Source organism: Bombyx mandarina, chromosome 13 (assembly GCF_030267445.1).
Source record: "Bombyx mandarina strain Sakado chromosome 13, ASM3026744v2".
Classification (NCBI taxonomy): domain Eukaryota; kingdom Metazoa; phylum Arthropoda; class Insecta; order Lepidoptera; family Bombycidae; genus Bombyx; species Bombyx mandarina.
The window spans coordinates 2,551,056-2,567,782 of record NC_143220.1 but is presented as its reverse complement, the minus strand read 5'-3'; positions in this window follow the sequence as shown (position 1 = coordinate 2,567,782).

Genomic DNA, 16,727 nt, shown 5'->3' with positions numbered 1-16,727 from the left:
GACTGCAGCGGAAATAAAAATAAGGTAAGCATTCATAAATTTATTTTTTAATAAACTACTCATATTTGAATGCAACTCGTAGTAAAGTAGCTTAAATACAGAAATAAAATAAAAATGTTTGTTTTCTTTTAATGTGTTTATCGTGACTTTTACGAATGCTTACGGCTTTTGCAATGCGGAATTAAAAATTTCTAAGGAAGCAGGTGTAGTTGAACAATTTTTCAATGTTAAAAATAATGATTTATTTATTTATTTCACTATATAAATAAATCCTCTTACAGTCTACTGAAGGTGGAGCAGTTATAGGAACTACAACAGACATGCCATTGCCCGTTATTTATCTGCTGTGAACTAAGAAAAGTATAAAAATAAAAATCAATAAAATATGAAGAATGGAGTTTATCGTTCACATTATTTTATATTCCAAAGCGTAGTGATGACGTGATTCATAAGTTGGGACAAATTCGCAGGCATTAGAGTAATGTATAGGGGTACGACATGAGTATAGGCCGACACGACCCACGTGTGGCCGCTTACTCATCCTGCTCGAGATGAGTTGTCTGTCAAATCATTCATAGCCTGTATGTATTTTTTTTATTGCCCTTGTAGGCAGACGAACATACCTGATTGTGAGTGGTTACAGTTGCCCATGGACTTCAGCAATGCCAGGGGCAGAGCCAAACCGCTGCCTACCGCTAGGCACTCTCCACAAGCCTCGTTTGAAGAAGGATATGTCATAGCGCTCGGGAAACACCGTTGAGGGGAGCTCATTCCAAAGCCGGATGGTATGTGGCAAACTTTTTAAATAAGTAGCACTATTGTTAGAAATCGTTGCAAAAAGCAATTTTAGAGAAAAAGTTCGTCGCATTTATGACTTTCATATGAAAACATATCTTAAATTGGGAACTGTTTGAAGTTAAAGCTGGATGATTTAAACCAAAACTCGTCCTTAATGGCCCCTTAAAAACGACTGATTTGTACCTAAAACTGATATAAAATATACCTACTCAGTCACTACTACAGTTTATTAGAAAAAACTTAACGTGGAGATCTTGAAAAGATTTTCAAACTTGTCAGACAAAATGAAGCACCTTTAGGTCAGCGAGTCCTGAATGGACAATAAATGTTGAAGAATCCAAAAATATATTATTTCTTCTTAATATTTATAGGTTAATAAATATTATTTCCTCAACATAAAATATCAAATTGAATGAATTAAATTCAAACATAGCACTTTACTCATTTGATATCAAAACATAAAACATTCACAATTCTCGAACATTCACAATCCAATGATTCCTCACGTTTTCCCGCAAAACGTTTTACGCCAACGTATTACTTATTATTAATACTTAACTTATAACACTCATTAGGCTTGTGTAATATTCATGCTCCAATCTATATTTTATAGACGTCATAATTAACAATGGGACTCGCAATAAAACTCTAATATGTGGTATCATATATACTATTACCATTATTATCAGCCGTAGGCTCCCATAGGTTTTTTGACGTTGACCAGTCGAAGCTTTCCGTGCATTTTCAATTATCGTCGATATTTCATATTACTTTTTTTGGTATAGGAACATCAATGTATAATGTGACACGCGAATTATAATATAATTGAAAAAGATAGTAAAATATATTTGAAGTCGTCGTGGCCTAACGGATAAGACGTCCAGTGCATTCGTGTTGAGCGATGCACCGGTGTTCGAATCTCAGGCGCGTACCAATTTTTCTAATGAAATACGTACTCAACAAATGTTCACGTTTGACTTCCACGGTGAAGGAATGACATCGTTTAATAAAAATGAAACCCGCAAAATTATAATTTGCGTAATTACTGGTGGTAGGACCTCTTGTGAGTCCGCGCTGCCTATTTCTGCCGTGAAGCAGTAATGCGTTTCGGTTTGAAGGGTGGGGTAGCCTTTGTAACTATACTGAGATCTTAGAACCTATATCTCAAGGTAGGTGGCGCATTTACGTTGCAGATGTCTATGGGCTCCAATAACCACTTAACACCAGGTGGGCTGTGAGCTGGTCCACCCATCTAAGCAATAAAAAAAAGCGTGATAATTTTGTAAGTACAATTTTTGATTAGAACAAAAATTAGGCGAACACTTGGACTATTTTAGACTATGGCTTGTTTCTGTCCATATTATTTCGAGAATGGATGTTACTTAGTTTCCTTTTGACATACAGTCGTGAACAAGCAAAATATCGTTTTACAGAGGAAATTGCTTAGTTCATAAAGCATTAAACATAATGATACCGATTACGCTTTGCTGATACTTTTAGTAAAATAATTATACACTAAAATGGACGGTTTTTAATGACTAATTAATTCAAAGTTTAAATGATAAAGTTTGATTTTAATAGTCGCCTTCATATTTAACAGTAAAACGATATTAAGATATTTATTGGACAGTGATAGCGAGGTCAATGCTCTTGGTACGATAAACATAATGATCGAAACTAAGTTTATTTAAAAAACAAATGATTGTTTACTTTTAATCATTAAAAGAAAGGAACTCATGTAATTCTTTAAATACCGTAGATGGGCACAAAATATTATGTTTGTATATTATTTGCTTTTCAGGTAGCCACTTAACACAAATTTCGTAGTGAGTTATCTATGGCAGTAAAATACATAAAATATGTATACAATACAGTTCCAGTTCCAGTGCAGTTTTTCATGCCAAAAATGTAGAATTTCAACCACAACGGATTCTTGTAGAAATTGTTAGCTGGATTCAAAATATATTGAAAGTCTACATTTAGATTTAAAGCAATCGTGGACCAGCTAGTTGATGTGTTTTTATTGCCTTTTAAAGCGTCAACCCAGCATGCGGCAAATCTTGCAATTATCCCATCTTTCAAAACACCTTAGAACATATTTATGTCATAGAGCTCAAGAAGCTATGTATGATTTAGTAATAGCGTACGTGAATTAAATGTTCAGAATAGGAAATATTAGGAATATGGGTTTAGTTCTTTTTCATTTATGATTACGTATGCCAGTAATATATATATTTTTTTGCTTTGATAGGTGGACGAGCTCACAGGTGGGCACCTGGTGTTAAGTGGTTACTGGAGCCCATAGACATTTACAACATAAATGCGCCACCCACCTTGAGATATAAGTTCTAAGATCTCAGTATAGTTACAACGGCTGCCCTACCCTTCGAACCGAAACGCATTACTGCTTCACGGCAGAAATAGGCAGGGCGGTGGTACCTACCCGCGCGCACTCACAAGAGGTCCTACCACCAGTAATGTGTAACCAGTAACTGTGTTCATTGTTGTTCACGTACTCACACTCAATTAAATGCGGAACGATTGACAATAAACTGCTTGCTCCTCTTCAAACGTAAACTAATAAAAATGTTAATGATTAAATCACCCAGATATTTTCTTACATTTAAAATATTATATCTTGAAGTGTCGTGTTAGTTTATTCTCTCAGGCCCTTCTGTCCTTAACCCAAGGCGTGACGAGTCGACCTTCCTCCGTCTACTCCTGCTATAATTCACATTGTCCGACCTGCGGAGTTAGATAATGTACTTCCGATATGTCGTGTCGGACGAGAACTACAGATTTTTGATGCTCAATTAAGAAAATTTTCAAAATCACTTTTTAAATTAGAATACATACAATAAGAGCGCCTCGCAGATAAAAAAATCCACACCGGTTACAAAAATAGGGGATCATTTGAAACGCCACTCACTTATATCTCAAGTTCATGAGTATCTTTATTTTGTGGTACTTCGTCTGATTTTATTTATATTTTCAAAACTTCATGACATCAGTCAGCTCCTACAATTGTGTTTGTGTGTACAAATGTTTTAGTAAACAACAATGAACACTGTTTCTGAGTTCCTATGTATTTATTTCGTATAATTCAGAACATATAGCTCAAGACGTGCTTGTTTTACACTTACAAATCGCCATTATTTCCACTTTAACTAACATACTTCTATTGATCCAAAATTCGTCGTCAAGGTATGAAATCTCAAAAAATGATTTCTTAATATGCCTATTTTAATAACAGCTCTAAAGAAGTTGTTCCTGAAAACTAGAAATTTTCGGAACCGCCAACTAATTTTCCATTGAGACACGTTACTTTTCTACAATCTCAAATCTCAGAAAAGTTGATTAGTTGAATACTAAAATTTCAGACCTTCTAAACTCAAAATTGCTTCAAAAAATCGTGTTATTGAATTAGTGCTAAGTTCTCTGGGTGCGTCCACCAACTATGCAGTGATTGTCTCTTCTCGATGCATGAAGCCAAGGTCACTATCAATATCTGCCTATAGAAAATGTGATTGTTCTACGCAAAGCCTACACAGGCCATTTATCTTAAGACGTCCTTTCGAAATCCCGTCAATTATTGCTGTGACTAATTAGTTTTAAAATAAAACTTATCGTTACGCCACTGGGCTTAAGTTTATTTGGCGAGGTCAATGGAGGAGTGATTTGCTAAAAATAATTAGGTGTTTATAAAACATTTTATTTCATACTTATATCTGTATTCATTTATTTACTTTCATCTATCTACTGATGATATTGGAATTCATGTATAAAGATAAACATTTTCAAGTTGCAAAGGAGAAACTATTCTTTTTGTGAGTTTAAATTGTCTAATTCTTTGTTGAATGCAAGAAACCTTGCATTTCAAAAACATTAGTATTATTTATCACTCTTACTTTTTCAATACCCTCGGGTAATAAATTAAAATTTGATTGTATCTCAATATTTCCCTAATCTCATAATTATTCACTAGGTCTACATAGGTATATATTAGGCTTAAAAATGCTAATTAGCTATACATTATTATAGTGAAGTGTGAACATTATTGAAGAGCCATACTGCTGGAGACGATAAGTATTTGGAGAGCTTTGGGTGAGTCACTCTTTGTTTGTCTCCACCTTATCCCACTAGGTGGGGTCGGCACAGCGAATTTTTCTATTTCATTCTCTTTTATCAGCCGTCATCTCAATACTCACTCCTCTCACTCTCATATCGGCATTCACACACTCCATCCATGTATTCTTTGGTCTTCCTCTTCCCTCTCTACCTTGCACTACCATTTCTATACATCCCTAGTTACATGCATCTTTGGGTGAGTCACTAGTTTCTTAAACATTTTATCGCGCTATCAAAATATTTTTTCAATTTTGTACTGCACGGAACCATCTTACGACGCTCATATTATTGTGGTATGTTTTTTACGTGCCACTGTAACGATTTTACATCAGCTCTTTAGTACAGCAATTTGAAAGTAGGCATAATAATACTGATTTTCTTTTCAATTTCAAGAGATAAATAGCAACCAAATGCATTATATACTCTAAAAAAAAGATGTGTGGTGTCGTGGGACACCGGATGGAACGAAGTTCCTTATTATAAATATATTAATTTAAAGTTCTATTCGAGGTATAAAGAAAATAAAACTGGAGGTTTCGCAACAACACACGGTCATTCGGTAACGTGCGAACTTATTGTGGTACACTTCATTCACGGTTGTTTGTATAAGAGTTGGTGTATTGCGCAAACGACGCTCTGAGATCGTGGTCAATGAATGATAAAAATATGTTATTTTTGTACGTTATTACAAAGTTAAGTCGTACATTGTGTGCATTACTAATAAAAATCTTACCCCTAGGGTACCCCTCCGCATCGTCCCATAAGGAACTTCGTTCCAAAAATAAGGTTCTTGATAATGAACTGTAAATTTAAAATGAAATTAAATTTTAAATGTTATAATTCAGGTGAATAATACAGAAAAGGTTCGGTTATAGAAAGAGGAAGAGCTAGTTAAGTTGTAAATGAACTGTATCTTCACAACGCGTAGCATACCACATCTTATTTTTTTCCTTAGCTTAATCTATTAGGGGTAAACATAAAACCACAGCATTACATATCACCGCTTATTCTTTATAAGATACCCTAAAATATATAATAATACTAGCTGACCCGGCAAACGTTGTGTTGCTTCAAATAAGATTTCTAGGGAAATTCTAGTGTAGAAAAAAAAAACTCATTCAAGCACATAATACCCCATTATAACAAAAAAAAAAAAATGTTTGGGTTGGACAACCCTTAACATTTAGGGTAATGAAAAATAGATGTTGTCCGATTCTTTACCCTGGCCGATATGCACGCTAAGATTCACAAAAATCGGTCGAGCCGTTTCGGAGAAGTTCAATCACGCACACCGTGACACGATAATTTTATATATACTACTATTACGCTTCTACTATTAGCTAGTATATTACGATTTATCTCTTATTTACATCTACATTAGATATTTCATGACACTTTTATATTGAACGGGTCGTAAGAGTCCGTTCAATTCTAAATCCCCGTATCGGACCTAGGACTGGATTAAATTTCAATTCAATACGTCTGCCTTTGCGTCTACATTAAAGTAAATAAAATCAACCGTTTTTCGAACTTAAACCAGAACCGAATGGTATTGTCGTCTGAATCGTTTACCAAGTTTGAGGTATAGTCGTTAATAAAGAGAATTATGATATATTTTATAAATATTAATCCGGGTAAAATCTATTTTATAAAAATCGAATAAATACCGTGAGCTTGTGGTAGGACCTCTTGTGAGTCCGCACGGGTAGGTACCACCACCCCGCCTATTTCTGCCGTGAAGCAGTAATGCGTTTCGGTCTGATGGGTTAGCCGTTGTAACTATACTGAGACCTTAGAACTTTTATCTCAAGGTGGGTGGCGCATTTGATGTCTATGGGCTCCAATAACCACTTAACTGTGGTGGTGGGCTGTGAGCTCGTCCACACTTCTAAGCAATAAAAAAAAAATTGCTATTGTGTAAATTCACGTTATGTTCCCACTTTCATCTTTTTTGGCCTGGAACCTGTTGCACGAGTTTTCCGCGCCAAGGGGACGCATGTTTGTGTGGGTCTTGACAGACGATCGGTAGATGTTGAAGGCAGACCGCGGGCCAAGGATTTTTCTAGACCACCACTTTCTACCACCAAATGACTTTCCTTGGGCTCTCTCACCCACTTTCAATGTCCGCCCGGGGTCAGAACCCGTGCAGCCCACTTTACCCTAGTTTAATATTAATTATTTGACCCATTCCACACCGTGTTCGAATTTACTATTCAAAACGATTTATTTATTTTGATTAAGACAAAAAATCTCTTAAGCTCATCGGTTTATCGTCGTAGGGAATTAAATTTGCAATCAATATACTGATGTCAGCAATTTACGGGGCAAAAGTCATGTTAAATCCTCCTTTACTTATGTCTTAACCAATGTATGATCATAACACGACATTAAATATTTTTATTATGATGTATTCATTGAAATCAAACAATTTTAATGTGTTATAATAATAATTTCGAAGCTTTGATAACTTCTAAGCATTTTGACAACGAACCAACTAGAACTTGTGCCGATGAGTAGGTTACATAAGATACGAAATTCTTTCGGGTGTTTGTCTGTGCGCCTGTACAACAAAATCCCACAAGATGTTCAGAACCTACATATACATAGATTTAAGAAAACTGTTAAAGAACATCTGTGCAATAAAGCTTACTATAAAGTCAATGATTATCTAGAAGATTGCACAAAGTGGGAATGAGTTGCTCGCTCCGGGAATTTCAATATTGTAAAATTGTTATGTTATAATTACTTATTGTAATATGAATATTTAAAAAAAAAAAAAAAATTAAAATAAAAATAAAAATCTAATATTTAAAAAACAAAAAAACATGCCCGCTGAGTTTCTTGCCAATTCTTCTCAGGACGGAGGCTAATTCTTGTGAATTGGCGGTAATTCTTTTGACGTTCAACAAGTATGTACTTTCATTTATGTTGAATAAAACTTTTTTGATTTGATTTGATTTGATTTGATTTGATTTGAAAATAAAATAGTATCCCCTTTATATTATGTTAAAACGATAAACGCACCTTTGTAAAGAGTATAATAATATTATGGTATTGTAATTGAAAACTTACGATTAAGCGTAAGTTACAAGTTATTATTTTTTCATAGCCTTCAAAGACATCCCATCTGATGGCCAGTGGTTACTGTCACTCATGGACATTACCGATCTCAGGGACGTAGCCAAGATTGTCTGCCGCTTGCTATACATAAAACTGTATTAGCTGTCAATTTTTAAATGTAAAAAAAACACAGCAATGTTATACAATGTGGACACAAAAAATAAACTGTAATCTTTAGGAAATATAAATCGTCTGGTCCGCAATTCGCCCCACGTAATTCGTGAGTAAGCCACTAATTATACAAAACTAGAAATATCAATTAAATTACCAAAGTCTTCTCGATTTAATTTTGAAATTATTCACTAAATTCGTTTCAACAGTTTCATAATTGACTAAGAGAACTTCATTTTACTTTTAGTTCGGCGCTTTTTTTTTTCAAAACATCTTTCTTCATTTTTCTACAACAAATAAATTAATTTTAAATATTTAAAAACTATTTATTTATGAACATCAAACCAGACGAAATATTAAATTATTCGTTCGTTAAATATGTGTCCGAAAAATATCATTTTCAAAACAACACAACCCCGACTGATAACAAACCCACTCAAAACCAAAAGGTCATAATAGAACGAACGCGATTGCTATCAACTGTCGCATACCGATAGACAATCGAACCCTATTAATATGTAAATAATATCGGCGATTGCGAACGTGTTGCTTAATATCTATTCACCGTTATTAAACACTATACGAACCTAATTAGAAACCAATTTGTCATAAATTAGGCCATAAAAACTATAGGCGTGAGTTTGTATTTTGCTCTGAATGAGATTTGTGTGTTATTACTGTCGATTATAATTTAAGATAATTTAAATTCGATAGTACCATTACGTTGAATAGCGATGATAGAAATTTAATAATACTCTGAGAGTTATTTGAGTTTAATACCATCTACGACTTGTAAAATTTGAAACAAATTTTATTATCTATCGGGACCAAATTTTTTAAGTGAATAAATAAATTTGAATTTTCAAATGTTTAATATTCGAATATTTTACTTTTATTCTTTCAAAATCGAAAAGGAAAAATGGCATTAAAATTAAATATTTTACTGTTTTATCGTGCTATCGGAGTCCAATGACACAAGAACGTGCATCCGGCTGTCCTGTTGGAGGTATTAATTAATTTATTATTTATTTATTTATATAACTTAACTAGAGGTGCTCCACGGTTTAATTTTTAATTAAAATTTTCCGACATTAATAGTTGTGTCACTCTCTGCTACATAAATGATCAGCGAATACAATATAGATGAGTTGCTAGGTAAAATCACGTGAACATATTGTTGTATTTAAAATATTGAATTTATCCGGTATTTTTGGAATCATGTCGTTTACCATCGTAAAAGTATCCTGTACAGACTAAAAATAATATATATCAGCGCAATTTTAACATAGCTTAAGTAATTTTTGGGTCGAGTAACATCCGAGCATAGACACTTTCAAATTTATAATATTAGTAAAAATCTATGTTTGTTTTCATATTAAAAATATCTAATATCTAATAATTGGATTCCGAAGTATCGATTTGAACAAAATATCCAAAACAACAGCTGCATTGTAATGATGTAAATTTTATAGCAGCAATGGTACCGCGCCAACAGTCTTAACCATTATAACCAATCTGCTATTTACCGCTGCTTGCAATCCATTCAAACACTCCAGCCTGAAACGGCAAACAATCAAGTACCTACTAGCATCAACTACAACCATTATCCATTCTATAATACTTTAAAAGCAATTTCATTGTGAGTCCATAGCCATATTGTAAATGCCACTTAAAAAAAACGTAATAAGTATCAATTTTTCAAAACATTCTGTCCAAGTCCAAACGAAAAAATATTTTAATCAATTAATTTAAGAGTTCTTGACTGAAACCACCCTTCCGCACACGATACATAGCGTGACTAATTAACTAATGCATATTCTTAACAAACTGGAATAATAAACAATGTAAATGATCGTTATCGTATTGCTGGGACGGAAAATTCGATTGAACACACACAGCCTGTTATATATGCGTGTTACGATTTACCTTACTAAAATTACGTTATACGTGAAGCAAAAACTTTGTACCTCTTTTTACGAAAATTGCGGGGACGGAGGAGTATGAAACTTCCCACACATAGAAAATATGGAGAATGTTAATATTTTTTTTAAATTACGCATAAAAAATACATTAAATTAATAAAAAAATACATTACACACACTACCATAATATATTTGACATACAACACGCATGCATACTATTAGATTATTGTCAAACTTTTCTTATTGCTCATAGTGTGTAGTCAAATTGAGAATAGATTAAATCTTGTTTGTCTTTTGTTAATATTTATCTAAAGTGTACTTTTAGTTAAATTTGTATTTATAAAAGTATAATAGTCTTTGACAATATAATCATAATAATGTTCGAACTTCTAATTCTAACTAATTATAGTCGAATTTCGACTACTGCGAGACCACTAGTTGTTTTTAATACGGAAGAAAAAGCGGGAATTGTTTCAAATAGAAAGAAGTAGCTGACAATACATCCCTTCAATATCATTCAAAACAAACTGAAACTATTTGACGGAAACTTAATAGCAGTCGGTATCATCTACCACCCGATTGTGAGCTCCAGCCATTACTTACGTCCAATCAGCAGTTAAAATCGCAAGTTGGCGCTTAATCTTAGGTAAAGTTCCCACCGACTGAAACGCGATGGTAATTCTTTAGTTGTAAATTTTGACGTTGACTACGATAAATAGTCGTGCTATCTGATTTTAAAGTTTTATCTGCAACGTCTAGGCTTAGAAAAGCTTCGGACACTTCTCACTGCATATAAATGCGAAAGACCCCACTTGCTGTAAAATGGTTATGTCTGAATCCGAACAAAAATAAGCCGTACCGTACCGTACTTATCGAAGCTGACAATGATACAATGACACAATATGATTAATGTTTTTTCTTCTAAATAATCTCCTTAGAAATAAAGAGTTTTAGAATACCCTATTAACATTATTGTGCTTCTTGCTTATAGCGGTTTGCAAACTATGACTAAGTTAACAGAGTTACTTAAAACATAAATTTAAGCAATTCTTATATTTTCTTCAAAATTTTCAAGTCCGATAATGATATATGCGTCGTGACATATATTAGCTATGATAATTTTTTCATATCACATTATAATCAGAACTGATAAATGATGCGCTTATTCTCATGGGTATAAATAAGGTCACTAATAAAATAAAATAAATCTATACGCAATATATATCTATGTATGCTTAAATCTTTAAAGCTACGCAACGGATTTTGATGCGGTTTTTTTTAATAGATAGAGTGATTGAAGAGGAAGGTTTATATGTATAATAACATCCATTAAATAGTTGAGAAATCAATAATAAATTATAGTTACCGAAGCGAAGCGAGGGCAGGTTGCTAGTTTATATATACTTTACTGGACGTCTTATGAGTTCGCACCGGTAGGTAACACCATTTCTGCCTTGAAGCAGTGATGCATTTCAGTTTGAAGGGTAGGGCAGTCATTTTACACTAAGTAGACCGTGAGCTCGTCCACATATTTAAGCAATTTATATATTTAGAAGCGAGAAACGTTTTATTATAACAAACCCTTACAAACGTCGGTGGCATAAATCGAGCACCGGGCGTATGTTCCATGAGAACGATACACTCATCCGTCACTACGGAGACGACTAATTTGTCTGCCACGCGAATGAACGTATCGTGAATACCAATTTCGAGAAACAAATAAATCTCGAAGCTCGATTTTAAACTCAGATTCGTACCAAACGTACCATAACTTCGACTGACTGATATTTTGGGAGCGGTAAACAAGTTTCGGCGTAGAGAATTAGATTGTGGTCTGGATAGATAAATTGCTTTATTGATTAATGTTTATCATTCATTAATATATTATTCACTTAAGCAAAGGATACGATTTTTATTATTTAACATTGTTTATGAAGTTTCAAAAGTTAAATATAACAAAAAATGTAAATTCTTGTTTCAATCTGAAAAGACTAGGAAATCTGTTTCTCAAAAATATTCTTCCATACGTTCGCTTGAAAGCGCTTCTAAATTTGATTCGGGAGCCCCTCCGAGTAAAGAAATGCATGCACCAGACTCAATGTAGCGAACTTTCAGTCAGTCAACCATAACTGACAGTATTTCCGATTCGTATCTGTAGATGGGCGCTCAAGATTTATTGACGTGATGTTGAGTGATTTTGTTTGCTTGTTTGTTTGTTTGAGAAACGAGTTTCATTGTAAGGTATTTTATTACAAAAAATTTGATGTCATACATTACTGTAATTTTAAAAAAAAAATTAAGTGTCTGTTATTTTTTTAACATATTATAAATAAATCACATGCATTTGCTGATATCATATTTAATTTTGATTTCTCAAATAACGAACATTATTATTCAATCCTACACGGTACACTGCAATAAATTAGTTATAATTCACTGACTATAGGTACTCAAGTACTCAAAATATTGGCTTTAACAGATAATATTGTAATATTTCGTAACCGACTCAAACTAGGCGAGAACTAATTGGTGGTGCCGTAATTATAAATTCAAGCTAAATATTACCCTGTACCAAAACGGGTTGTAACACTCTCGGTTAAATTACGGTTAAAATTAACAATGATAATCTGCAAAGCGAGCTCGGAATTAGGAGACAACGCCTGGTATTATCTTAGTTTGGTCTTACTGCCTGATTATAATGTACATTTACATTGACACAAGTTTGTTCAGCAAGAGCTTTTTGGAGATTACAAAGAAAAAAAAAGAGGAAAAAAATTATTTTGTTAATTTTCTGAAAGAAATTATCTATTGTTTATTCTCACCCTATCTCATCTAACAACTGCCAATAAACAAAAATATATTTAAAGAATTTACACAATATAGACGTCAAATGTATCTCAACTGAGAATTGGAGAAATTCGTGGCCTCATACAATATCGAGGTAAAGCCTGGGTTTCAGGATGAAGCCTCATATGCGAGCTAAAAGTTTCAATTAAAAGCTGTCTTACCATCAATATATAAAATGTCTATACATATATACAGTTGTCCTGAATGACGGATTCTTTAAATGCAAGCTCTCCGAAGCTCTTTATAAACTTGAAGTTTTGATTGTTGATTATTTTTATTTCGTATGCGGATACTTTGTAGAGACTAAAGATGGATTTTAGCAAAAAATACCTATGAAGCCGTAAAATAAGTGTTGTATGGAATCCCGTAATCTTTAAAGTAAGATGAACGAAATTTCACAGAATTGTTTCTTAGAAATAAATAAACACGTATTTCTGCGTTTTACCGCAGGGGTTGAATTAGAGGTTGAAGTTAATATGGGAATTACGTCATTTGACAAATACGCCCAACAAATTAACGCAAAATTATATAACTTAATAAAGTTTGATTACGCGCTGCGATTCCTTCATTGTGAAATTCATTTGTGAGCACGTGTAAGGCACAATAATTTCCGATTCAAACTTGTAAACATTCTCGGCACGTGACGAATTTACCGCGTATGCATTCAATAATAACACAATTGTTTTAAAAATTCCATTATAATTAACTAAACGACAGTTACAAATTTAGTGCAACCTTTTTAAATTGGGCTAACCAAGGAAATCTAGTAGACATTGGTCGGTATTTTGTTCCGTGGAATTATCATGCAAAGTGAGATTAGGTCTCTCAATATACCATTTTCAATTCACATTATAAAATGCTAAGGTTGAATTGGCTTGACATTACGCTACATTAATTATATATGTAAACTTGAATTAATCGCAGGGATTAATGTTGATTATGATTGTGGAGGACAAAGTTGCATAACGTTTTCATTAGCAGTTTGAGAACTTTGAGACACAACACATTTTCAACATCCAAACCAAATAGATATTTTTAAGTGTTATGTTTTTTTCGTACGAATCGATGGAGTGGTAAAGCAAAATACCGCATAATCACCTGTTATTGGAAAGTTTGAAAAAAGAAACAATAAACTTTAGGATCTAATAAAGTAATATTCTGCCCACCTGTTAATCAGAAGATAATCTTCTGGAGCCACTACTACTATTATCTCATACTCTGACCGTAGTCGTAACATATCATATCTTGCCTATAAGATTTATTCTAGTCTCGCATCGAATTTCCCTCATTGACTAAAAATAATCCAAAGCAAGTGAGACTTTAACCTCACCTCACGACTATTGAACATTAGAAAGTCTATCAATTGGACATTTTTTAAAGAACAACTGTAATTAATTTAGTCTTAAGTCATAATATAAGGGTTGTTCAATAAATAGTGATAATGCTTGGAAAAAAAAACTAGATGTCATTTGTTTGTGTCGTGTCGGAACGTGTTCTTGGAGATCACGCGGCAATAAAATATCTCTGCTTTAAAAATTTACTATGGAGCTGGTAAAGAAAGACTTATAAGCAACATTAAGGGTTCATGCTCCTCCACATTATATGGTTGCGCGTTGGTGTGCTGAGTTCAAGCGGGAAGAACTTCCATTAACGACGACCGCCGCATAGGACGCCTTACATCGGTAGTAACTGAACAAATGATTGAAAAGTTGGAAGCATTGTTGTGCCTGATCGTCGTGTTACTGAATGTTTTATAGTAGAAGAAACGAAGATTTCTGTAGGAAATGACCATAATAAATGTATAGTTATAATACCCATCCATGTGGGTATGAAAAAAGTGTCAGAGCATTGGGTGCCCAAAGTTGTTTGGGTATGTTATAACAAGATCTTGCTCGATTTTTGTGTCAATTCATAACTACGGACGAAGCATGGCCTCACCTTTACTATCCAGAAACGAAAAAACACTCTATGGCTTGGAAGAGCCGTCAGCTCCTGCTCAGAAGAAATTTAAGGCGATTCCATACGCCGGTGTTTTTTTTTTTCTGGGAGAACTAAGTGGTGGTAATGATCGAATTCCTTAATCATAAAACCAATATTACGGGGACTTTGTATGCAGGACAATAGCAAAATTGACGTGACGGAATATTCAAGCAACGGCGTAGAAAGCTCGCTGAAGTTGATTTGTTTCACCTATATAAAGCCTCCGCGCATAAGATCAGAGTTGTGATGGCTGCTATTTAAGAAGCTGGCATCGAATTGATAGAACATCTTCAATACTTACCGAACCTAGCTCCTAGAGATTTCTAACTTAATAGGTAGAATCGGTAATATATTAGGTAGGTCGGTTCGGTAATCCGCGGTTACAGAAACATTTCAGGAGCCAGAAAATAATGACGCAGTAGTCACCGCGGTTCACGACTTTTTAAGGAATGAGGCAGTTTTTTTTTAAAACGGAATTTTACTTTAGAAGAAAGATTTAAAAGGTGTATAAATTTAAAAGATGACTACATCAAAAAATAAAATAACATTTAAGAAAAAATAATTGATAATATTGAACATCCCTAGTTGGTATATATTTTTTTTGATTCCATAAATATAAATCAGAACCAAAACATGGGTCGCGGAATGCTTTCAAACAATTTTGCACTCGATTCAATCAAACAACAACTCAACAACAATCCGACCTAGATCTCTCTATCACATTATTTGTAGTTGCACTAAAAAATTGAAGTAGCTTTCCACTTTTGGATATCATTCTATCACCGATTCTATGAAAATAAGAGTTATTTTTTATACAATACTAGTGTGCATTGTTCTAATTACAGAAACTTTTAAATATTTTCATCTAAATCGGTACACAATAATCAAGCTCGCTAAGGTTAAATGATTAGTTACTGGAATCTCAAAATACCAATTATACTAGTATACTCGTAGTACCGAGTGAGGTGATTATTCTGTGATAGTATCGTTTTCTTAAATCATATCCAACGGTGTGTTCGTGAACGACTGCCTTAATGGAAGAACAGCTTTGTGTGGTAAAACAAGACTGGGATATTTTATTAATTTCCGTAACCACTGGTTACGTTTTGAATATAACAACAGCCGCTTCACAATAAACCAAAGATTTTGGCCTCTGGTTTAAGGGCGGGTTGTGGCATTTACATTATCCTGTTTTTGGACTTTGACAGTCTTACTTCCATTAATATAACGGTTTTCCCGACTTCAGACCCGAACACATGAATGCTTCGTGATAGTAATTGACAGGAAAGTAATACGAACTACCCACTTGAAATTCGAAATATGTTTTTCTCTATGTTAATGTGCGTAACATTTTTTTGTGTTTGCTTCATAGAAGCACCAACGACCGCATAGAAAATTACTAAGTAAGGCCACGAAATCGATAAAAAATTCTAGGAGCAAATCAAAACAGTTAAGATCACTCTTACGTTTACTCACCCTGAAAACAAGCAAAGCTTTGAGGAAGACCGGAAGAGTGGTTTTACCCTGAAAATTCAAATTTCTAAACAAATTTATCATTTTAAATTGTAGTTATTGTCAATGAATATAATGCAATGGATGCAAAATCCGAAGTAAATGAAAAAAAAAGTGACCTTTGGTGAAAACTATAATAAGTAAATCTCATTAGCAGTATAATAATAATAATATATAAAACATAGCGTGTGATAGCTTATGCCTATGTATAGGTATAGAGATATATAACACAAATAATGTTAGTAAATTAAGTAATAATATATTTATAAATAATTGCTGTAAATACAATTTTAAATTAAAGCCAACGTT